This window comes from Chlorocebus sabaeus, chromosome 25 (genome assembly GCF_047675955.1).
Source record: "Chlorocebus sabaeus isolate Y175 chromosome 25, mChlSab1.0.hap1, whole genome shotgun sequence".
In the NCBI taxonomy this organism is placed as follows: Eukaryota; Metazoa; Chordata; class Mammalia; order Primates; family Cercopithecidae; genus Chlorocebus; species Chlorocebus sabaeus.
The window spans coordinates 82,863,099-82,889,483 of record NC_132928.1 but is presented as its reverse complement, the minus strand read 5'-3'; the positions used below and the strand labels follow the sequence as shown (position 1 = coordinate 82,889,483).

Here is a 26,385-nt window from a genome sequence, read left to right as displayed (position 1 = left end):
CTATAGTTCTCTCTTAACCTGTGGCCTGATTTAATTTTAATTTTAATTTTAATTTATTTATTAATTTTGTGAGGCACAGTGTCACTCTTGTCATGCAGGCTGGAGTGCACTGGCACCATCTTGGCTCACTGCAAACTCTGCCTCCTGGGTTCAAGCAGTTCTCATACCTCAGCCTCCCAAGTAGCTGGGATTATAGGCATGCAGCCACCACATCCCGATAATATTTGTATTTTTAGTAGAGATGGAGGTTTCACCATGTTGGCCAAGCTGGTCTTGAACTCCTAGCCTCAAATGATCCACCCACCTCGGCCTCCCAAAGTGCTGGGATTACAGGTGTGAGCCACCGCACCCAGCCTTGATTTAATTTCTCTGGACTATGTCCGTGTCACCATCCAGTGACTCGAGGGCCAATAGTGGTAATGTCTGGAGCATTTACTGTGTTTTAGGAAGTATGTCAAGCATTTTACACAGGCTATCTTATGTAATCATTACAATAGCCCTATGAGAAATATACTAATATTTCCATATTAAAGATGAGAAACCAAGAGTTAAGATCCCCAAATTGCTTCTCTGAAAGGAGAAGCTTCTCTACTGCTCAGCCCCTCCTCCCGGTTTTGCCTCAGAGTCTTACTCTGGATGTTTTCTTTTCCTCCGTGCATCAAGCCCCAGGGGCTTAGCCTGCTTTTCCCCGGGGAGGGAGGCACACACCATCCATGGGTTGACAGAGGAGGGCACTGTGAAGGGGCTAGAGTCTCCCAGTCTTTCTAACTTCCACCCTCCTTGCTACCCTTGAATGTAATCATGTAGGTATTTTTTTTTTTTTTAATTTAAAAGTTTTACTGTTCAGCTATGGGGAAAGAGATAGGATAATAAAATTAGCAAGCACAAATATTATAAAGGTTCTGGAATTTTAGAAAATTTTTACAAATATGCCTCCTGATTCAGAAAGTTCTTGAGTCCCTCTGAGATGGTAAGAGGGTATGTGTGACACATGGCACACATGGCTTCTCTGTTACCTGACCCTTCCAATGCTGCCAGTACTATAATTAATTTTCCTCCCCAGAGTTTCCCCAGATGAGTGATAGTTCATGAGGCTCTGACAGGACAAAGGAAAACTATCCTGGGTCTGAATAAATAGTTATAGATACATGTATACAGTATGTGGATTTTTATTTTTATTTTTTTATTGTTATTATTATTATTATTTTGAGACAGAGTCTCTCTCTTTCACCCAGGCTGGAGTGCGGTGGTGCCATCTTGGCTCACTGCAACCTCCGCCTCCTAGGTTCAAGTGATTCTCCTGCCTCAGCCTCCCAGGTAGCTGGGATTACAGGTGTCTGCCACCATGCCTGGCTAATTTTTGTATTTTTAGTAGAGACGGGGTTTTGCCATGTTGACCAGGCTGGTCTCAAACTCCTGACCTCAAGTGATCCACCCTCTTCAGCCTCCCAAAGTGTTGGGATTACAGGTGTGAGCCACCATGCCCAGTCCACACTTTTTACTACTTATCTGCTTATTGATTGTGTATTGCAATTTAAAAGTCCACATACTGCCAGGCATGATGGCTCACGCCTGTAAGCCCAGCACTTTGGGAGGCCGAGGCAGGTGGATCACCTGAGGACAGGAGGTCAAGAGCAGCCTGGCCAAAATGGGGAAACCCAGTCTCTGCTAAAAATACAAAATTAGCAGGGCTTGGTGGCAGACGCCTGTAATCCCATCTGCTCAGGAGGCTGAGGCAGGAGAATCACTTGAACCCCAGAGGTGGAGGTTGCAGTGAGCCGAGATCGCGCCACTATACTCCAGCCTGGATGAGAGAGACTCCATCTCAAAGAAAAAAAGAAAAGAAAAAAGGAGTAAAAAGTGAATTTGTATTATGTTTTATATTATGGGCAATTACAATACTATTTTGAACTTTAAAATTGAGCAGAAAATTGAGCCAGACACGGTGGCAGTGGCTCATGCCTCCTTTGGGAGGCTGAGAGGCAGGAGGATTGCTTGAGGCCAGGAGTCCGAGGTTAATGATCTTGCCACTGTACTGCCTGCCTGCATGACAGAGTAAAATCTTGTATCTTTTTTTTTTTAAAAAAAAAGATTGCCTTACAGGTGGGGCAAGGAAAAGAAATTGAGCAGAAAATGACTCAATGCAGTACCTGACTTTGGCTGTGTAGGCCTTGATTATGGACACTTACACTTAATAAGAGGCTTAAGAATAATAATCAGTTGAGACTAAACATTCTTGTGAGTTGGAAGCTAACTCCTTACTAAAGTTCCATATTACCTAGTAACCACCCTAGAACAAGCATCTGCAACCCCATTTTCAACAGAGAACATCACTACGCAATGCAGTCCAAGCATATGAGGGTAAAAAGTCTTCACGGTTTGGCTGGGTTTTTCTCTTCCCCCACCCTTGCCCCCCGCCGCTTTTTTTTTCAGGTCAGCTATATTTTCAAGGAGGTAAGGGAAGGTGTGAGATTTGGAAATGAATAGTGGTGACAGGAGAGAGAGGTTAGAAAAGGAAGTTATTTTTAGGAAGCCTTGGATGGAAGGGAAAAGTGAGTTGCATTTGGGGCATGGAGCTAGGGGAGGTCAGGCCAAGGGACAGCTGGGTAACTGTTGTACCTCATTCTCTAGTCCCTCTCATTTCTTACGTATTCGTAATCCTTCTTCACCAAGTAGTAAAAAGAAGGCAGGCACAAACTCCTGGGGGGCTCCTGTTCATGTTAGCCTCCCTCTCCGTTGTTGGAGGGGGACGGTTCACTCAGCATTCAGAAAATGCTTCTGGAGCACCTACTAGGTGCAGGACTGTCTTCTAGGTCCGATAGGGAGTACACAAACACAACAGCTGCTCTGCAGTTGCTGAGGTCCTTTTACAGCTGGTAACAATGACCCACCAACTTGAAATACTCACCCACCAAAACTACGTTCTCCTTCAAATGGTGGCCAGCATCCATACCATGCCCTCACCATGGCCACAGCATACCCAGCAATGGTTTGTATCTACCTTTTTAGAAAACTACCAACTGGCAACCCAAAACGCCAGAGAAGTGTCATCAGAATAGACTAATACTGTCTTTCCCAGGAGACAAGTGGTGACTTATTCCTATTTGTAAAAAGCAAGGGATTATGGATTTAAGTAATTTGGCTAAGTTTATTCACTAAGTTATTTTATTTCGGTGCCTTAAGTGGGTCTCAAGGCCTTTGAATTCATAGATTTTTAAGTAGAATATTAACTAGAAATTTCGTACTAGTTATGGCTTATTTGAAACCAAATAACTAAACCTAGCACTTTATTTTTTGCCTTGATCGTACAATGTTTTTCATGTTATTATATGATTAGGGCAAATACAATTTTTTAAAACAGGATATAACGAAGAATTTAATACTTTTAAAACTAATGGCAACAAACGCAAACCCTTCCCTGAATGATCTTAAAAAACCACGCCTATGCAGAATTGAGGCTCATGTAAACCTTCTTTTTAACGCCTTTCTCTTTAAAATATGAGTGCTCACAAGACTGTGACCCTGTCTTTCTTTGTATTGTTATTTTTTAATGATCATTTTAACAATGAACAGCATGACGGGAAAGCCAGGGCCCTAGACGCCTGAATTTTATTTCTATTTCTGCTCCAGTGTCATTTAGGAATGTTAGACCTCTGTGCCTCCCTTTCTTTAAAATGGGTGTGACAGTTTTACCACTTAATACTTCTGCTTTGAAATCTTAGGATAATCACTGTCCTATTTTCCATAAGTATCACCTAGTAATGACACTAATAGAAGTTGGGGATCAAAAATGTGAAATAGGATCACTGTCTTGATAACGTTAAGGGCAAATTTCACTTCCAATCCAGGGCCTAGACACCTACATGGCCTCCGTATCTGTACTAAACCATAAATGGGTCAAACTGTCTAACCTTGACCGCTCCTGGCCCTTAATGCTTCATCATAGTCCGTAGCAAAACGCTATTGCTAAAATAAAGTAGAAGAGAGTGATCTCAGCTAGACACAATCCTATTTTTAAAGAGGACCATGCCTTAATATCATTCTATCTTTGCTTTTATCATTAGACTTTATTTTTAGGGCAGATTTAGGTTTACAAAATAATTAAGCAAAATGTAAAGTTCCCCTATGCCTCCTTTCTGCCTACCTCCCCACCAGTCTCCCCTATCAGTAACATTTTAAATTAGTGTAGGCCGGGCACGGTGGCTCACGCCTGTAATCCCAACACTTTGGGAGGCCGAGGTGGGCCAATCATGAGTTCAGGAGTTAGAGATCAGCCAGGCCAACATGGCAAAACCCCGTCTTTACTAAAAATACAAAAAATTCGCTGCGCGTAGTGGCGTGCACTTGTAATCCCAGCTACTCCAGGGGCTGAGGCAAAAGAATCACTTGAACCTGGGAGATGGAGGTTGCAGTGAGCTGAGATCACACCATTGCACTCCAGCCTGAGTGACAGAGCGAGACCCTACCTCAAAAAAAAATAATAATAAAATAAATAAATGAATTAGTGTAACCCCATTCTTTTCATTCTATAACACACACCGGTGCGTGCACGTATGTTTGGGTGTGGTCTTGAACTTCAGGCCTCAGGCAATCCTCCCACTTCAGCCTCCTGAGTAGGTGGGACTACAGGCACACACCACTGAATCCAGTTTATTTGATAATATTTAAATAATTAGAGACAGTTATTGCTTTCACAAATAAGAAAATAAGTATTTTAGTGAGCTTAAGCAGTCAGACCTGTTAGCTACCAACAGAAGAATTACTTTGGCACCACTTATACCCAAACTAAAATTATTGTATTTGATAGGAATGCTTATATTTAAATAGCTATTCAGCTAGTTGGGGGCATAATTTGCAACAAACATGGTAAAGAAAGCCCTAAACTTGTAACTCTAAACCGTAGACTGAGGTTCTACTCCTAACTCTTCCCTCAGTTGGTAACTTTGGCTGAATCTCTGTGGACTCTGAGTTGGATTAGAAAATCTACTAGAGACCTTTCCAGTTCAAAATGTTATTAATTGATTAATCCTTTGTTTTCCAAAGTGAGTGGAAGGCTATTTTATGTGGCTGACAATTTTAATTTATTTGTATAGTTGTTTTTATTTTAAGGTGTATTTAAAAATCTGCCTCAAACTCAGATTTCACAAATATCATTGCTTAAGATGAGACTATATTTTAAAACTTGGTCGATTTATGTCAAATTAAAGAAAATGTTGGTATCTAATAGTACAAATAACATGGACGTGACACAAATCAGAAGTAAAGGGTGGCTAGGTGCGGTGGCTTACACACGTAATCTCAGCGCTTTGGGAGGCCAAAGGCAGTAGGGTGGCTTTAGTCCAGGAGTTCGAGGCTGCAGTGAGCTATGATCATGCCACCGCACTCCAGCCTGGGAGGAGACAGAGAGAGAAAAAAGAAGTAAAGTGTATTAGTTCGTTCTTGAATTGCTGTAAAGAACTACCCAAGACTGGGTAATGTATAAAGAAAAGAGGTTTAATTGACTCACAGTCCCACAGGCTGTACAGGAAGCATGGCTGGGGAGGCCTCAGGAAATTTACAATCACGGCAGAGGGTGAAGGGGAAGCAGCACCTGTTACAAGAGGCTGGAGAAAGGGGAAGAGGGAGCAGGGGAAGGAGCTACACACCTTTAAACAACCAGATCTCGAGAGAACTCACTATCACAGGAACAGCAAGGGGGAAACCACTCCCATGATCCCATCACCTCCGGCCAGAACCCTCCTCCAACATGGAGGATTACAATTCAACGTGAGATTTGGGTCAGGGCACAAATCCAAACCATATCATAATGTATAACTGAAAAACATTCAGGAAATACTGGATTAATTACTATATTAATCCATTTAAGACATCCATCTCTATGTCAAAGAGAGCTGTGTCCCAGAACTCTTTTTTTAAACCTAAATAATTTGGCTCAATTAACGAACAAGTACCTTGGAATTTACAGGTGAAAGAAAGCACAGTAAGAAAAGTAGTAGGTTGGTGCAAAAGTAATTGCCGTTTTGCCATTAAAAGTAAAGGCAAAAACCACAATTAATTTTGCACCACCCTGATACTATATCAGAGAAATGCTTGCAAGTTAAGTAGCACAGACCAAGAGTGATTAAATCTGATTCCAAAATACCTCTAACATTTCCTGAAATTAGACAAGTCTACGGGGACAATTTGCAAATAAAGAGAAGCACTGAATTAACCTGTCCTAACGTTTTTCAGTGTATAACAACCTCCTTATATTATTTGGCATATGTAATCTGACATATTAACCTGTCCTAACGTTTTTCAGTGTGTAAGAATCTCCTTATATTATTTGGCATATGTAATCTGACATATTAACCATGAACTTACCCAAGTATTCAAGTTCATCCATAGCTCTTTCCTAAGTAAAATGCTGTCATGATTCTTTTTTTTTTTTTTTTTTTTTTTTGAGACGGAGTCTCGCTCTGTCGCCCAGGCTGGAGTGCAGTGGCCAGATCTCAGCTCACTGCAAGCTCCGCCTCCCGGGTTCACGCCATTCTCCTGCCTCAGCCTCCCGAGTAGCTGGGACTACAGGCGCCCGCCACCTCGCCCGGCTAGTTTTTTGTATTTTTTTAGTAGAGACGGGGTTTCACCATGTTAGCCAGGATGGTCTCGATCTCCTGACCTCATGATCCACCCGTCTCGGCCTCCCAAAGTGCTGGGATTACAAGCTTGAGCCACCGCGCCCGGCCAAATGCTGTCATGATTCTATCTTTAGGCAACCTTATTCCCTGCAGCACCAACTGGCCTTCCATCTGGGAGGACAGCAGAAATTTCTTTTTACCTTTTTTTCATTATTTATTTATTTATTTTATTGAGACAGGAGTTTCACTATGTTGCCCTGGCTGGTCTCGAACTCCTGGGCTCAAGTGATCCTCCTGCCTTAGCCTCCCAAAGTGCTGTGATTACAGGTGTGCTCCACCATGCCCAGCTTAGAAATTTGACTCTTACTTTCATATGAGATTTCCTTGCCTTACCTCAAGTATCTAAAGCAAGTTTTTTGTTTTTTTGTTTTTGTTGTTGTTGTTGTTTTCAGAGACAAGAGTTTTGCTCTGGTTGTCCAGGCTGGAGTGCAATGGCACGATCTTGACTCACTGCAACCTCCGCCTCCTGGGTTTAAGCCATTCTCAGCCTCGGCCTCCCGAGTAGCTGGGATTACAGGTGTGCGCCACCACACTCAGCTACTTTTTGTATTATTAGTAGAGATGGGGTTTCTCCATGTTGGTAAGGCTGGTCTCAAACTCCCAACCTCAGATGATCCACCCATCTCCGCCTCTCAAAATGCTGAGATTACAGGTGTGAGCCACTGCGCCTGACCAGCATGTGGTCTTTCTTTAATCCTCATGTGGACCATATAAGTGCAGAAAGAATAATGTGTCTTATTCATCCTTATAAGCCATATACCTTTTTTCTTTTCTTTTTTTTTTTACACGTACCAGTCATCTTTTATTTGGAGGTTAATTCCCATTAGGACACGAAAGGATTCAGCAACGATTGAGATTGTGTTCCTCACGGAGGGGCTTGGGCCAAGGTCATGGGGTCGGGGGGTGGTGCAGAGCGTGTCCTCTTCAGTGGTATTTGCGGAGCCGCTCGTGCTTGAGATGCTTGTAGGAAATGCAGTAGTTGAAGAGCACGTATCATGCCAGCACCATGGTAATCCCCGAGATGCTCCCCTTCCTCACGTTAATGTACTTGTTGTAGTACCGGTAGTAACCTCTTCGAAATGCTCCGAGAATGCCACTAGGCCTAAAGTCCCGCATCAAGATCCAGCTTGGCAGCTCCCCCAGTTTGACCTCCAGAAGTTTCTTGTCCTTCACTGGTATGACTGACGCCATCTTGGAGTCCTGGTGTCCGCTGTGCCTCCATATACCTTTTTTCAATGTCTGAAACAAATACTTGTTGAGCCCAAAATTTAGGTAACTTAATTATGAATAAAGCATGATCCACTTCTGCCAAACATACACTTAAGATATCAGTCATTTGCAAGTTTCATATGTTCAGTTTTCTGGATTTTTCCGTGTCCTAACCATAAGAAGTCAGAAGGCAAAGAATTTGGAGCATATGTCTCAGTTCCGCTACGTAAGTTATAATGTAGTGCTCTACCCCTCAGTTCTTTTAGAGAGTGGACAGAAGGCACCACACGTAAACAATTATTTCTGTGGTATGCAAAGCTGTCATTGCGATACCTGCTATTTGATGCAATGTCCTGTATTCAAAGATGCCTTTACTAATCTCCCGTTTAAGTTTGGGCAGTCTTCATTGATGTATGCTGACTGTTTCTTTGTCAGAAAGTAAAACCTTTTTTTTTTTTCTTAGCTCCTAGGAAAATCAGTCCTCAATTATAGTAATCCGCTTATCTCAAGTATTTAGTCATCTGTTGCCTCTGTTACTTTTAGAAAATGGTAATAGCTAGTGTTTAGAATTCTATGTGCTAGGATCATAGCTAGCATATAGGACTTTAACAGTCACAATGACTCTACGAATTGTATACTATGACATTTTAGGACACCATGACCTGGAGAAGTGAGACTTCCTGTCCAAAGACCCACAGTTAGTATAGACCAAACACAAGTAGCCTGACTCCAAAACCTGCACTGCTAACCACTCTCCTGTGTTTTTATCCTCAATTATTTTATTTCACACGGTGTTTTACAAATATATTTCAAGCTTTTTTTCTTTTTAAAAAGGAGAAAGTTACTGATCCTAAATTATCAGTTATGTCATAAGTCTTTCTCTATGTTTTTTTTTGTTGTTGTTATTGTTGTTATTTTTGTGTTTTGTTTTGTTTTGAGACAGAGTCAGTCTCACTTTGTCCACCAGGCTGGAGTGCAATGGCGCCATCTCAGCTCACTGCAATCTCTCATTCCCGGGTTCAAGCAATTCTCCTGCCTCACCCTCCTGAATAGCTGGGATTACAGGCATGTGCCACCACACCTGGCTAATTTTTTGTATTTTTAGTAGAGACAGGATTTCACCATGTTGGCCAGGATGGTCTTGAACTCCTGACCTTAGATGATTCACCTGCCTCAGCCTCCCAAAGTGCTGGGATTACAGGCGTAAGCCACCGCCCCCGGCCTGTTTTGGTGTTTTTTGTTTGTTTGTTTGTTTGTTTGAGATGGAATCTCACTCTGTTTCCCAGGCTGGAGTGCAGTAGCACGATCTTAGCTCACTGCAACCTCCACCTCCTGGGTTCCAGCAATTCTCCCACCTCAGCCTCCAGAGTAACTAGGATTAGTTACTTGCCACCACGCCCAGCTAATTTTTTGTATTTTTAGTAGAGATGGGGTTTCGCCATGTTAGCCAGGCTGGTCTCGAACTCCTGACCTGAAGTGATCCGCCCACCTCGGCCTCCCAAAGTGCTGGGATTAAAGGCGTGAGCCACCGCGCCCAGCCTGTTTTGGTGTTTTTAAAAATATGGAATGCTTCATGAATTCACGTGTCATCCTCGCTCAGGGACCATGCTGATCTGCTCCGTATCATTCTTCTTTTATATGTATAATGGATCTGCTTTTATGTTAGTATCTTATGGAAAGGTTTATTTGATGTGATGTGCCATTGCTCCAGTTTATAATACACATCCCTCAGTCATTCTTTTCTTGACATACATGGAATAAGATTATGTGATTTAAGGATATACATTTCATGGCTTCCTCCCTAAATAGTCACACCCACAGCTGAAGTACCCACCCTAGCAACTGAGAGAAGAGTAATTGTGTGCTCTAAACAACAGTTTAAAAGTAGGAGGCTGAGGGAGAACCTAAGCTCCATGCCTTTTCCTGAGTCCTTGGCACAGTGATTGGAGTTTTATCTGGCATACCAGCTCCCGGGGTTTCAAGTGACAGAATGGTAGCATTAACCTAGCTTTCTAAGGCTGCCGCTGTAAACTGACTGGGCACAGAGGGGATACGGCTTCTGTCCCCGTCCTTTCTAGTTATCTACCGGTCTAGCCATCTGTGTATCTGCACCCCAAATATTGTAAACATTAACCATCCTCTCTCTTACACCTAAAAATGTTAAGGAACCATATATTGTTGTAGTGTATCTAGTATGTGCTAATAAGTACCAAAACCTCAAAATTAATAGGTTTGTAAATGGTGCTATTGCAGATAAATACAATGTGTCATCTTAGTTTATTTGCATGCATATATATATGCATGTATGCATATATATGTGTGTGTGTTTTCTGCTATGGAGAATAGAACAAACCTGAAATGGAGGTTGGAGAATTTTACCCACATGTAGAATCAGTGTGTGCCTGCACTTCCTTTTCTCTTTTGCAACCACTGTCAACTGCTTTCCATGACTTAGTATCTTAGATTGAATTTCTGCTCCTGCTATGTTTAGAATCTATTTTTAACTTGGCCAACTGATTTACTATGGAGCATGTGAGCGCTGCTATTTTAAAATATATAATAGTTGTCCCCAGAACCCACTCTATGGAAAAACCACTGTGGGCCTGTGCCATTTCATGGCACATTTTCCAGAATGTATGATTTTAAAACAAAATCAGCATTTACTGAGTTCCTAATGTATATCAGGCAACAGGCTGTGTGCTTATTTATGTTTTCTTAGTTAATCCTCAAAACAATCCTGTGTTGGTAGAGATTCCTTTTCTCACCAAGCACTTTGTAACCCTGCATGTAAGTATGAAGCTGTGTACTGAGTGCAAAGATTGGGGTATTCATGCCAATCCATCCTGAATTCAGATCCTATCTTGGCCACTTGTTAGCTACGTGAACTTCAGCAAGTTACCCCACCTCTCTGAGTCTCAGCTTTTTCATTTGTAAGATAAGAACAATAACACTTCCTTGCAGATTGTTATGAAGAAATGTTGACGGAGTTGATGTAGCATATTATGCACTTCTACAGGGTCTGGCACAAGCAGCAACACAGGAAAAAGTAGTTACTGCTATTCTTTTTTAAATTATTATTCTGGGTTTTTTTCATGTCCTGGAAAAGAAAAAAAAAATGGGAAGAGTTTGGAAGATGCAGGTTAAAGTAATATGTAGTTAAAGCGTCACTACACTGCTGCTAGAACTCTTTGACCTGGGCAGTTTCCATTTGAGCAGCTGGAAGCTGCAGTAATCCAGTGTGGCTTTTGAACAACTGCCAGGCCTTTCAGTTGGGGCCTTTCGCCTCTGGGAGTCTTCAGACATCTGGAGGAACTTCATGAGTAATCCCTGGTTATTGTTTAACAGAATATTAGCTTTGAACAGGTGTGTCTGCCTGCTGGGTCTCTGCACAACTTATGAAGAAGCAACTCGTCACACACCTACAGGGCAAATTCTTGGTTCTTGTATCTACATCCAGCTGGGGCTGGGTTAGAACCACGTGTGATGATTTCAGAATCCCTACAGCGCTCTCTAGGAGACCAGCTGCGTGCTTTCCGGATCAAAGGCCCAAGGAGCTTTTCTGGATGGTCTTGAGGTGATGCCTTGTGACTTTGAGTTTTCCTTGAATGCCAACCAATACAACAGGTTTGGTCTACCTCCTCTGCTCAAGTGGCTCTTTAAGTTTGGTTTTCTTTACTGCCTGCTATGGAACTGTTACATTAGGAGACATTGATGATACAGTTTCTTCAGTTTAAAGGCAGGAGTTAGGAAACCTTGGCTACTGAGGTTGATGTGGAAGGAGGAGGCGGTCTTATATTGGCTGGGAACCTACTACAGTGCCAGGAATTTCACAAGGGAGGTAATACCATTGCACCGGGTAAGTTGAGGAAAGTTTTCTCTGAACACAACTATATTTGCTTAGCATCAAATCTCATATGTAGCTTATTTCTGTTTTCTTTTCTCTTTCTTTTCCTTCCTTCCTTCCTTCCCTCCTTCCTTCCTTCTTTCCTTCTCCTCCCTTCTTCCCTTTCTCTCCTTCCTTCCTTCCTTCTCCTCCCTTCCTCCCTTCCTTCCTTCCTCCCTTTCTCTCCTTCCTTCCTTCCTTCTCCTCCCTTCCTCCCTTCCTCCCTTTCTCGTCTTTCTTTCTCTCTTTCTCTGTTTCTTTCTTTCTTCTTTGTTTCTCTTTCTTTCTCTCTTTCTTTCTTCTTTCCTTTTTAAGACAGGGTCTCACTCTGTCACCCAGGCTGGAGTACAGTGGCGCAATCATGGCTCACTGCAGCCTGTATCTCCCACACTCAAGTGACCCTCCCACCTCAGCCTCCCGTGTAGCTGGGACTACAGGCTCCTTCCACCACACCCAGCTAACTTTATGTGTATTTTTTGTAGGATAAAGACTCACTATGTTGTCCAGGCTGTTCTCAAACCCCTGGGCTCAAGCGATCCACCCACCTCAGCCTCTCAATGTGCTGGGATTACAGGCCTGAGCCACCACGCCAGCCTTTCATATGTAGTTTAAAAGCAAATTGTTTTCTATGACTATGACAAGAAATAAATCATTTTCTTCTGGTTAACGGAACAAAGTGAAAAGAAATTCTTTTTTTTTTTTTTTGAGACAGAGTCTCACTCTGTTGTCTAGGCTGGAGTGCAATGGTGTGATCTCAGCTCACTGCAACCTCCACCTCCCAGGTTTAAGCAATTCTCCCGCCTCAGCCTCCCAAGTAGCTGGGGTTACAGGTGTGCACCACCACACCCAGCTAATTTTTGGTTTTTTTTCGAGACAGAGTCTCACTCTGTCACCCAGGCTGGAGTGCAATGGTGTGATCTCAGCTCACCACAACCTCCACCTCCTAAGTTCAAGCAATTCTCCTGCCTCAGCCTCCCAAGTAGCTGGGATTACAGGCATGTGCCACCATGCCCAGCTAATTTTGTATTTTTAATAGAGATGGGGTTTCTCCATGCTGGTCAGGCTGGTCTCAAACTCCTAGCCTCAGGTGATCCACCCACCTCGGCCTCCCAAAGTGCTGGGATTATAGGTGTGAGCCACTGCACCTGGCCCAAAGTGGAAAGAAATTCTGAGCCATCATCCATTGAGTGTCTACTGATAATCTGTGTCTCCTGGCTGGTGTGCAGTGGCTTATGCCTATAATGCCAACAATTTTGGAGGCTGAAGCAGGCAGATTGTTTGAGCCCGAGTTCAAGACCAGCTTGGGCAACATGGCAAAACCCTGTCTCTACTAAAAATATCAAAAATTAGCCAGATGTGGTGGCACATGCCTGCAGTCCCAGCTACTTAGGAGACTGAGATGGGAGGGTCGCTTTTTTTTCTTTTTAGACAAGGTCTCACTCTGTCACTCAAGCTGGAGTACAGTGGCACAATTATAGCAAACTGCAACATCAAACTCCTGGGCTCAAGCGGTCCTCTTGCCTCAGCCTCCTGAGTAACTAGGAGTACAGGTGCGTGCCACCATGCTTGGCTAATTTTTGTATTTTTAGTAGAGACAGGGTCTCCCTGTGTTGCCCAGGTTGATCTCAAATTGCTGGCCTCACGTGATCCTCCCACCTCAGCCTCCCAAAGTGTTGGCATTATATAGGCATGACCCACTGTGCCCAGCTGAAATTTTTAACATCTCTCTCGTGCACAATCTTGTCTAGAAAACTCTTGTTTTGTTTGCCTTAAATAGATAGTCAAGGTTTATGTAAATTGTTGATTGTTCATATACAATTTTGTCAGCAACAATCAAATATACAATCACAAAGCTTATACAGTTACCCTATATTGTGAAAAAACTATTCTGAAAAAATAGATTTTGAATTTTAATATCTAAATCTAGCTTACCAGCCAGGCATGGTGGCTCATGCCTGTAATCTCAGCACTTTGGGAGGCCAAGGCAGGCAGATCACCCGAGGTCAGGAGTTCAAGACCACCCTGGCCAACTTGGTGAAACCCTATCTCTACTAAAAATACAAAAATTAGCTGGGTGTGGTAGTGGGCACCTGTAATCCCAGCTATTCAGGAGGCAGAGGCAGGAGAATCACCTGAACCCAGGTGGCAGAGGTAGCAGTGAGCCGAGGCTGCGCCACTGCACTCCAGCCCATGCAACAGGGCAAGACTCTTTCTCAAAACCAATCAATCAATCAATCAATCAATCTAGCTTACTATCTTGTTCATTGTATCTTAAAAGTGTCCGTGTTTAAAATTTTGGTGTTCTTGGTAAAATATTTGCAATGAATTGGGCATCTTTGTAGAAACAGTTTAGTTTTCATTTGAATGTCCAGCAGGCAGAGATTAGAAATTGTTATTAAGTAAATCTATTTTAATGTGGTTCATTTAACTGACTTAATCCATATATTATCAGACTTGAATGGGACTTTTCAGGGAATTTCATTTGCCTTCTTTGTATTTAAGGCTTTCAGATTTATAGAAGTAAACTCAGTGAAAAGGATAGTGTTGTTTAAAATTATTTTTTCACTACTTAAAAAGATTAACTATTTTTTTCAATCAGTGGCTCACACCTGTAATCCCAGCACTTTGGGAGGCCAAGGTGGGTGGGTCACAAGGTCAGGAGTTCGAGACCAGACTGGCCAATATGGTGAAACCCTGTCTCTACTAAAAATATGAAACTTAATTGAGCGTGGTGGCGGGCGCCTGTAGTCCCAGCTACTCGGGAGGCTGAGGCAGGAGAATTGCTTGAACCTGAGAGGCAGAGGTTGCAGTGAGCCAAGATTGCACCACTGCACTCCAGCCTGGGTGACAGAGCGAGACTCTGTCTCAAAAAATAATAATAATAATAATAATAATAATAATAATATATGCACATAGTACAAAATTCGAAATTACAACAGCTATATAGTAAAAAGGCAGCCTGCCTCCCTTCTTCCCCCCCCCCACCTGATATCCCTCTCTAGATATAGTTGTCAACTTTTTATTTCTCTCAACTTTTTAAAAACCAGATGCAAATATTTAAGTTCTTCGAGCAGGGTCTTGTTACCTTCCTTTTAGAATAACAGCAACAACAAAAAAAATAGCATAGCATAGCATCTTTCCAGAATCCTGTCCAAGGTGTTTATTTTACATATGAAGCACAGAGAAAATAAAATTTGCTTAGTTTTCACTGAGCCTTGGGCAAGTCTTCTGTTGCATATTAGTACAACAATGATAGTAAGCTATCATTATATATAACTATAATGACCATATGTTGTATATTTTAAATAAATAGAAAACAAGTTTCATTGAAATTAAAGATAATAAAATAGTCTTAATATTTGATAATCATTTTTGTATATACTATTTATCTGATTTGCAAATTCTTGAATTAAAACTTCTCATGAATTTATATAGGAATTGAAAAAAATCTAATTTCCCCTGACTGGAAATCAATCCTGCTTTTCTAATTTTTTTTACATGCAAGTTCAGAAAGTAGTATGTACTTACTATCTGTGCTCCCAGAGGCTTACCTGAAATAAAAGGAAAAGAAAGTAGTGTGTACTGGACGTTTTAAGTATATTATGTCTAATTCTCATAACAACCTTGCAAGATTGGGTTTGTTGCCCTCTTTGGAGATGAGGAGCCTGAGGCTCTGAGAACGGAAGTGACTTGCCACAGGGTTTACAGCAAGAAGTGCAAAGTCGGGATGTACCCCTAGTTCAAACCCGCATCCCGGTCCACAATGTTAGAAACACAGGATCTACTAGTCCGGAAAAAGGTGGGATGCTTGACAGTGTGGATCTCACTTCATCAAGGCATGTGCCGAAAGCCTGAGGACACGTTCCTAAACAAAATGGAGTCAGGGATGCTAGAGGAAAATAGGTTAGGTGAAGTGATACTAGGTAAAATAACCATGTTCTCATGTTCTCTAAAGAGCTCATTAGCAGCCAGCGTATTTCTGGGAGTAGGTGCAATAGGACTCTGTCCTTGGCCCTGTTCTGATCAACATCTTATTGATGCTTGAGACCAGAGCAGTGAGTGTAATATGGTAGGACTTATAAATAACTATTGAACAAATTAATGAATTAATAAGGATGTTTGTGTTGTGCTGATCATATCTTTAGTTTATTTTATTTTGACACAAAGCCTCGCTCTGTCATCCAGGCTGGAGTGCAGTGGCATGATCTCAGTTCACTGCAACCTCTGCCTCCCGAGTTCAAGCGATTCTTGTGCCTCAACCTCCTGAGTGGCTGGGACTACAGGCGTGTGCCATCATGCCAGGCTAATTTTTTGTATTTTTAGTAGAGATGGGGTTTCACCATGTTGGCCAGGCTGGTCTCGAACTTCCAACCTCAGGTGATCTGCCTGCCTTGGCCTCCCAAAATTCTGGGATTACAGGTATGTGCCACTGCACCTGGTCAGATTTTTCACTGTTGAGTTGAGCTTCTTGTATATTCTGCATATTAGTCTCTTGTCAGATGAATAGTTTATAAATATTTTTTTTGTCTTTTTTTTTTTTTCCTTTTTGTGGAGAACAGGATCTCGCTATATTACCCAGGCAGGTCTCAAACTCCTGGGCTCAAGCTATCCTCCCGCCTCTGCCTCCCTGAGAGCTGGGATTACAGGCGTGAGCCACTGCGCCCGGCCAGTTTATAAATATTTTATTCCATTCAACAGGTTATCTCTTCATTCTGTTGATTGTTTTCTGTGCTGTGCAGAAGCCTTTTAGTTTGATATAGTCCCATTTGTCTATTTTTGTTTTAGTTGCCTCTGCTTTTGAGGTCTTAGCCACAAAATATTTGCCTAGACCAATGTCCTGGAGTGTTTCCTGTATGTTTTCTTCTAGTAGTTCTATAGTTTTGGGCCTTACATTTAAGTCTTTAATCCATCTTGAGTTGATTGTTGTATACGGTGAGAGACAGAGGTCTAGTTTCATTCTTTTGCCTATGGCTGTTCAGTCTTCCCAGCACCATTTATTGAAGAGGGTGTCCTTTCCTCCGTGTATGTTATTGGCCCCTTTGTCATAAATTAGTTGACTATAAATATGTGGATTGATTTCTGGGTTCTCTATTCTGTTCCATTGGTCTCTGTGTCTATTTTTATACCAGTGCAATGCTGTTTGGGTTATTGTAGCCTTGTAATATGTTTAGAAGTCAGATAGTGTAATGCCTCCAGCTTTGTTCTTTTTGCTCAAGATTGCTTTGGCTATTCAGGCTCCTTTTTGGTTTCGTATGACTTTTAGGGTTGTTTTTCTTTCTGTGAAGAATGTCACTGGTATTTTGGTAGATTCATTAAGCTGTAGATTGCTCTGGGTAGTTTGGCCATTTTAACAATATTAATTCTTCCAATCCATGAGCATAGGATGTCTTTCCTTTTGTTCGTGTCCTCATCAATTTCTTTCATCAGTGTTTTGTAGTTTTCCCTGTAGAGAGCTTTCACCTTCTTGGTTAAATTTGTTTGTAGGGTTTTTGTGTGTACATAGTTACTGTAAATGGAATTGCCTTCTTGATTTCTATTTCAGCCAGTTCTTCATTGGTGTATAGAAACACTACTGATTTTTGTATCCTGATACTTTAATTAATTTGTCTACTAGTTCTAAGAGTTTTGTGGTGGAGTCTAGGTTTTTCTATTCTTTTTTTCTTTGTATAAGGAGTCTGATACTGTATAGATTTTTCTAAATATAAGCATGTCATCTGCAAAGAGGGACAATTTGACTTCTTTTCCAATTTGGATGCCTTTTATTCCTTTCTCTTGCCTGATTTCTCTTGCTAGGATTTCCAGTACTATGATGAATACGAGTGGTAGAAGCGTAAATTCATCTTACAACCTTTTAATATAGTACTTTTAAGGTTAGGCACAGTTTGTTTCTGTCGCTTGTGATTAAAAAAAACAACAACAGGCCGGGCGCAGTGGCTCAAGCCTGTAATCCCAGCACTTTGGGAGGTCGAGACGGGCGGATCACGAGGTCAGGAGATCGAGACCAGCCTGGCTAACATGGTGAAACCCCGTCTCTACTAAAAAATACAAAAAAACTAGCCGGGCGAGGTGGCAGGCGCCTGTAGTCCCAGCTACTCGGGAGGCTGAGGCAGGAGAATGGCGTAAACCCGGGAGGCGGAGCTTGCAGTGAGCTGAGATCCGGCCACTGCACTCCAGCCTGGGCCACAGAGCCAGACTCAGACTCCCTCTCAAAAAAAAAAAATAAATAAAAATAAATAAAAATAAAAATAAAAATAAAAACAACAAAGATACGTATCTACTTGTTCTTTAGGGCACATTGTATATTCAGCGAGGTTCTTGGCTTATTATATCTGCTTGGACAATGACAAAAATAGGTAATCAATGCTGGCTAACATTAGCAAGGAGGAGAAGAAAGTTGAAGTTAGTGGCTGGACACTAGAGCTATTTTTATTCCCTATTATTGTGAGTTTTTGAGAGAGATTCCAAATCCTCCCTGAACTAATCCAACATGGCTTGCATTTTGTAGACAGTTCTATACTAACGTCTATACTACCTACAAACTATTCTTGCCAAAGAAATTGAAGCTGAATCTAATCAAGCTTCTAAAGCTTTCATTTACAGAAAATGGTGGAGAATGTAAAAGGGGAACAAGTTAAATGACACTAGGAGGGAGCAAACAAGCAAATCTAGGATGTGAGGTATTTTATACATCAATTAAACCAGTATCTTCCATAAGACAATGACATTTTTAAAATAAGTAGGACCCCATGAATATATACACCTAATATATACCCACAAAAATTAAAAATAAAAAAAATTAAATGAGTTGGAAGAAGAGGACTCAAAATCAAAAGAAACTTGAGATATTGTAACAGCCAAATGTGATATGTACATTCTGATTCAAACCTACCAATTGTGACATACAAAGAAGAGTACATTTACAAGTAACAATGCAAAAAGAAAATTTCTCTAAAACCCATTGTTGATACAGTGCCATAGAGCACTTTGATGTTAAATAATATGATTTTCATGTAGTAGTCATAAAAACATATCCTGCAAAATACAACACAGTAATTTAAGATGTGTGAGTTCTAATTATGATTATTGTTCTGTGAACTTGAACAAATTACATAATACACTCAGCTATAAAATGAAAAGACCAATACCTCATTAAATGGTTATTCAAAGGACCTAATAGAAGTTATGGTAAAGAACATGCTAAGCATAAGTGCTATAAAGCTACAACTTTCAAATAATAGTCCAATAGTGTAGTGTGCAACCTCTGAGGTAGCCCTCGATGATCTTCTCCTACTGAGATTCCCAGCCTTATATAACTCCCTTCCCTTGAGTATGATGTCACTTCAGAAATTAGGTTACAAAAAGGGGCCAGGCCTGTAATCCTGTAATCCTAGCACTTCGGGAGGCCAAGGCAGGCGGATCACCTAAGGTCAGGAGTTCGAGACCAGCCTGGCCAACACGGTGAGATCCGGTCTCTACTAAAAATACAAAAATTGGCCAAGCATGGTGGTGGGCACCTGTAATCCCAACTACTCAGGAGGCTGAGGCATAAGAATCTCTCTTTTTTTTTTTTTTTTTTTTTTTTGAGACGGAGTCTCGCTCTGTCGCCCAGGGTGGAGTGCAGTGGCCGGATCTCAGCTCACTGCAAGCTCCGCCTCCCGGGTTCACGCCATTCTCCTGCCTCAGCCTCCCGAGCAGCTGGGACTACGGGCGCCCGCCACCTCGCCCGGCTAGTTTTTTGTATTTTTTAGTGGAGACGGGGTTTCACCATGTTAGCCCATGTTGGGATGGTCTCGATCTCCTGACCTCGTGATCCGCCCATCTCGGCCTCCCAAAGTGCTGGGATTACAGGCTTGAGCCACTGCGCCCGGCCCATAAGAATCTCTTGAACCTGGGAGGTGCAGGTTGCAGTGAGCTGAGATGGCACCACTGCACTGCAGCCTGGGTGACAGAGCGAGATTCAGTCTCAAAAATAAAATAAAATAAAATAAAATAAAATAAAATAAAATAAAATAAAATAAAAATACAAAAATTAGCCAGGCGAGTTGTGGCCGGGCACGGTGGCTCACACCTGTAATCCCAATGCATTGGGAGGCCGAGGCAGGAGATCACAAGGTCAGGAGTTTAAGACCATCCTGGCCAACAGGGTGAAACCCCATCTCTACTAAAAATACAAAAAATTAGCCGGGTGTGGTGGCAGGCACCTGTAGTCCCAGCTACTCAGGAGGTTGAGGCATGAGAATCTCTTGAACTTGGGAGTCAGAGGTTGCAGTGAGTGGAGATCAGGTCACTGCATTCCAGCCTGGGCGACATAGCAAGACACTGTCTAAAAAGAAAAAAAAAAGAAGAAGAAGGAAGAAATTAGGTTACAAAAAGATTAGGATTTGAGGTTAAGTTACCAGCATAATGAAAAAAGCCATCAGTCTATCCCTACCTCTACACAGATTTTGCCTAAAATAATCTCAGATCACGACCTTGAACTGTTGACTGTGGGAGCTGGGTGATGGATAACCGAAAGGATCATTGTATGTTTCACTGGACTATTTTTAAAATCTTAACCATGCTCTTTTTTGAGACGGAGTTTTGCTCTTGTTGTGAAACAGAACTCCAGAACTCTTTCACCTTGCAGAAGTGAAACTCAATACTCATTAACCAACAGCTCTCCTTTTCCCTTCCCATAGCTCCAGGTCACCACCATTCCACTTTCTGTTTTTATGAGTTTGACTCCTCCAGGAACCTCATACAGGTGGAATCTACAGTATTTGTCCCCAAGGTTCTTCTGTGTTATAGACGGTGACAGGATTTTCTTCCTTTTTAAGGCTGCATATATTCTATCATGTATATATACCAAATTTTGTTTCTCTATTCATTCCTTGATGGACATTTGGGTTGCATCCACCTCTTGGCTATTGTGAGTAATGCTGTCATGAACATTGGTTTGCAGATATCTGTTTGAGAGCCTTCTTTTATTTCTTTTGGATATGTACTCAGAAGTGAGGTTGCTGGGTCATGTGGCAATGGTACTTTTAATTTTTTGAGAAACCATCATGCTGTTTTTCATGGCAATCATACCATTTTGCTATCCTGCCAGCCATTCACAAGGTTTCCAATGTCTCCACCTCCCCACCAACATTTGTTATCTTCCGGGGTTTTTTTAGGTGGGGTGTTGGGGGGAATAGTAGCTATCCTAATGGGTGGTAGGTGGTATCTCCTTGAGGTTTTGATTTGTATTTCTCTAATGATTAATGATGTTAGGAATCTTTTCATGTACCTGTTGGCCATGTGTATGTCATCTGTGGAAACATGTCTGTACAACTCCCCCCTTGCCCATTTTTTATAGTTTTTTTCTTGTTTTCATTAAACTTTTTATCTATTTTAATTTGTTGGTTTTTTGTTTACATAGACAGGGTCTTGCAATATTCCTCAGGCTGACCTTGAATTCCCAGACTTAAGTGATCCTCCCAATTCAACCTCTTGAGTAGCTGTTGACTACAGGTGTGCACCACTGTGCCTAGCTTTTTGCCCATTTTTAAATAGGATTATTTGAAATTTTGTTGTTAAGTTGCAGAAATTACTTAAATATTAAATAATTGTAGATATTGTAGATATTAACCTCTTACCAAATATATGATTTGCAAACATTTTCTTCCATTTTGTAGGTTGCCTTTTTGCTCTGTTGATTGTCTTTTGATGCACACAAGTTTTCAAGTTTGAGGTAGTCTCATTTGTCTATTTTCTTTCTTTCTTTCTTTCTTTCTTTCTTTCTTTCTTTCTTTCTTTCTTTCTTTCTTTCTTTCTTTCTTTCTTTCTTTCTTTCTTTCTTTCTTTCTTTCTTTCTTTCTTTCTTTCTTTCTTTCTTTAAGAAAGGCAGACTGCCACATGCAGCACCTCATTTGGATGTGTCTGAAGTCTTGGAAGCTTGACTACCCTACGTTCTCCTACAAGTGGACCTTGAGAGCTTGTTTGAAAATTCTAGCAGGGGACTGCAGCTACTCATATACCCTCGACCGGGGACCAGTCCTCCTCTATCTGGGATGGTTGTCCTCTTAAACCAAACGTACAGCTTCAGGAGGAATGCATATGGGGCAGCAAGGGAGGAAGGGGACACATGCCTAGTCCGCCAGATCAGCCAAATCAACCCTGGCACTCAATGGGGTGACAGGCGCCACAGCCAGATCACCCTCACATCCATATTTTTCTTTTTTTAAACTGTACTTCTGGGGTTGTATATGAGAAGTTATTGTATATGGCAAATCGTTTTTCCCCTATGTTTTCTTCAAGTTGTTTTAAAGTTTGAGATTAATTTTTAGCTAATCTAATGTAGCATAAAATAAGGGTCTAACTTCATTTTTTTGCATGTGGATATCCAGTTTTTCTAGCACTATTTGTTGAACAAACTGTCCTTTCTTTATCAAATGGTCTTGGCCCCCTTGTTGAAGATTATTTGGCTATGCCATAATTTATCTCTGGGCTCTCTATGCTACTCCATTGGTCTGTGTGTTCGTCTCTATACCAATAGCACACTGTTTGAATTAATGTAGATTCGTAATGTGTTTTGAAATCAGGATGCTTGAGTCTTACAAACTTGTTCTTCTTCAAAATTGTTTTGACTTTTTGGGGTCTCTTGAGATTCCATATGAATTTTAGGATCTATTTTTCTATTTCTGCAACAAACACCATTGATATTTTAATAGGGATTGTGTTCAATCTGCAAATGGCTTCGTGTAGTGTTGACATCTTAACAATATTAAGTCTTCCAATTTATGAACACAAAATGTCTTTTTATTTATGTGTGCCTTCTTTAATTTCCTTCAACAGCGCTTTGTACTTTTTAGTGTGCAAGTCATTCACCTCCTTGGTTAGGTAAATTCCTAAGTATTTATTTATTTATTTATTTATTTTTAGAAGGAGTTTTGCTCTTGTTGCCCAGGCTGGAGTGGAGTGGGGCGATCTCGGCTCACTGCAACCTCTGCCTCCCGGGTTCAAACGATTCACCTGCCTCAGCCTCCCTAGTAGCTGGGATTACAGGCATGCGCCAGCACGCCTGGCTAATTTTTGTATAGAAGGGGTTTCACCATGTTGGTCATGCTGGTCTGGAACTCCTGACCTCAGGTGATCTGCCTGCCTTGGTGTCCCAAAGTGCTGGGATTAGGCATGAGCCACTGTACCCGGCCAATTCCTATTTTATTCTTTTTGATGTCATCGTAAATGAAATTGTTTTCTTAATTTCTTTTCCTGACTGTTCATTGTTCATGTATAGAAACATTCCATTAAAAAAAAAACAGGAGGCCGGGCGTGGTGGCTCACGCCTGTAATCCCAGCACTTTGGGAGGCCGAGGCAGGCGGATCACGAGCTCAGGAGATCGAGACCATCCTGGCTAACATGGTGAAACCCCGTCTCTGCTAAAAATACAAAAAAATTAGTCGGGCGTGGTGGAGGGCACCTGTAGTCCCAGCTACTCGGGAGGCTGAGGCAGGAGAATGGCGTGAACCCGGGAGGCGGAGATTGCAGTGAGCAGAGATCGCACCACTCACTCCAGCCTGGGCGACAGAGTGACACTCCAGCTCAAAAACAAAAAACAAAAAACAAAAACAAAAACAAAAAACAGGAATACAACTTTTCTGTTCAGAAATTTTCATATTCCTGCATTTTGTTCTTTACTGATGCCCCAGAGGAATTGTTTTATGGGCTTGATGTCCATTTGGAATAAATGAAGAATTCTGTGGAAATCAGAATGTAAGTAACATACACATTTGCTTAAAAGGCTGAACAGACTTGCAAGTACCCCATATATCTACAATTAGAGACATGAATGGGATCATTCATAATTCACAAGAAACTTGTTTTGCATAGCACCAACAGCAGAGAAATTTGGGGGCTGGCTGAGGGGCCCTCTGTGATTTCCCAGATCCTTGAAAGGAAATATTAGGCACCTACATCAGTTGGGACTCTTTTCCTTACACTTGGCAGAAAACCCTTCATAAACTACCTCAAGGGGAAAAGAGGATGCGCATAATGGCAATGTCCTGGGGAACTGGATTTGGACTTGGCTTGATCCAGAGTGGAAATAAAGTTAGACACTGTGCCCGGCCTTAATTTTTGTGTTTTAATTTTGTATTTTTGTTTTTTAGTATTTTAACCCCAACAGGGTTTCACTATGTTAACTAGGCTGGTCTCGAGCTCAGGTGATATACGCATCTCGGCCTCCCAAAGTGCTGGGATGACAGGCATGAGCCACCGCGCCCGGCCAGATTTTAGAATTTGATGACTACTGAGTGGAGGGGAATTACAGGAGAGAGGCAGGTACATCCCCAGTGCAGAAGTGAAAGCCTTTTGGTTGCTTCATTTGGCTGCACCAAGCGTAGGCCTGTAGGCCTGTGTCGTCCAACGTCTAAACACGGCTGTTGAATACTTAACATTCAGCTATTCCAAATTGAGACATAAGCGTAGAATACACACTGGATCTTGAAGACTAGTACAAAAGAAATAAGTAAAATACCTTATTAATCATTTTTTATATTGATGACATATGTGTGTGTCTCTGTGTGTGTGTGTTTTGAGACAGGGTCTCGGCCAGGCGCGGTGGCTCATGCCTGTAATCCCAGCACTTTGGGAGGCTGAGGTGGGCAGATCATGAGGTCAGGAGATCGAGACCATCCCGGCTAACACAGTGAAACCCTGTCTCTACTAAAAAAAATACAAAAAATTAGCCGGGCATGGTGGCGGGTGCCTGTAGTCCCAGGTACTCGGGAGGCTGAGGCAAGAGAACGGCATGAACCCAGGAGGCGGAGCTTGCAGTGAGCCGAGATCACGCCACAGCACTACAGCCTGGGCAACAAAGCAAGACTCCATCTCAAAAAAAAAAAAAAAAAAAAATTTAGAGACAGGGTCGCACTCTGTCACCCAGGTTGGAATACAATGGCACAATCACAGCTTACTGCAGCCTCTGCCTTCCCGACTCAAGCCATCCTCCCACCTCAGCCTCGTAAGTAGCTGGAACTATAGGTGCATACCATCATGCCCAGCTTATTTTTGTATTTTTTGTATAGACAGGGTCTCTGTATGTTGCCAGGATGGTCTTCAACTCCTGGCTTCAAAGGATCTGCCCCCTTGCCCTCCCACAGTGCTGGGATTTCAGGAGTAGACCTCCACACCTGGTCAGCTACATGTTGAAATGATCATATTTTCATCTTTCTTTTAACTTTTTATGATGTCACTACCAATATTGGTTTAATTACATATGTGACTTGCATTCTATCTCTGTTAGGCAGCGCTTTGTCTAGGACTGAGTCTCCCAGAAAACCCCACTCGCCCTCCCCAGAAAACCCCACTCTCCCTCCCCTCTGCTCTGGCAGTTTTGGGAGTTAGTTCGAACTGCTTGAAAATGTGATGTGTGGGGAGAGGGGAACCCGCCCACCCCAGCTCTCTGGGTGATTGACAGGTCAGTCCCCTTCCTGGGCGTTTGCCCAGCATGACCTGGAGTCAATCCCCTTCCTGCCCAGCTCCCACCATTCCTGACTGGACCCCTTCAGCTGCTGTTGCCTGGGACGTCACAGAGCAGGCGTCCCTAGAAGCTCTCTCGGGACCCACAGGGGCAACCCCAGGACATGAACATGTTCAGAGTGGTAGAGTGTTAGAATGGAATTTTATTTATTATTTTTTATTATTATTATTACTTTTTTTTTTTTTTTTTTGGGACGGAGTCTCACTGTGTCGCCCGGGCTGGAGTGCAGTGGCGCAATCTCGGCTCACTGCAACCTCCGCCTCCCGGGTTCAAGCAATTCTCCTGCCTTAGCCTCTGAGGCAGCTGGGAGTAGCTGGGATTACAGGTGTGCACCACCACACCCAGCTAATTTTTTTGTATTTTTAATAGATCATGCTGGCCAGACTGATCTCACACTCCAGACCTCAGGTGATCCACCTGCTTCAGCCTCCCAAAGTGCTGGGATTACAGGCGTGAGCCACTGTGCCCAGCCTAGAATGGAATTTAATGAATATTGTCATAGGACGGTAAATACTGCAATCCCAAATTCATACATTTCTAGCAGGATTTTTTTCTTCCCCCATACCCCCCCCCCCAACTCTTTGGCCACGGGTATTTGGAATACAAGGATTGGACCAGACCTTAAGGTGACTGTTAGGAATCTGCCTCAGGCCACGTGCAGTGACTTGAATCTATGATCTCAGCTACTTGGGAGGCTGAGGCAGAGGCCAGGAGTTCGAGACCAGCCTGAGCAACATAGCAAGACCCCTATCTCCAAAATAAAAAATAAATTAAAACAAAAGGGGGGGATCTGTTTTAGCCCAAATCTACCCCTGCACCAACCTACCTGGGGTATCCAGTGCTTCCACAAAGGCCACTTAGCTTCCATGCAGCTGAGACAACCAAAGTGCATACTATATTTTCCATGCTAGCTTTATACTGTATTACTCGTTCTTCATTTAATTATTTGATATGTGATTTAAAGTACTTTTCTAGGTATATGGATTCTGACCTCCCATCTGACTAAGGAGCTTACCGTCTTCCTTACTCTTAGACTATTCCTGAGTATTCTGGCACAGTGGACATTGGATTGCTATTGACTATCAGTGGAACCTATTATCAGACTGCCCTGGAA

At 42.2% G+C, this 26,385-nt stretch overlaps 2 pseudogenes; both read right to left on the bottom strand.

The window, feature by feature from the left end:
• Nucleotides 1–7,460: 7,460 nt before the first annotated feature.
• Nucleotides 7,461–7,888, bottom strand: LOC103230896 (ATP synthase subunit f, mitochondrial pseudogene; annotated as a pseudogene).
• A 1,553-nt stretch (nucleotides 7,889–9,441) lies between these two features.
• Nucleotides 9,442–9,541, bottom strand: LOC119619822 (U6 spliceosomal RNA; annotated as a pseudogene).
• Between the last annotated feature and the right edge of the window lie 16,844 nt (nucleotides 9,542–26,385).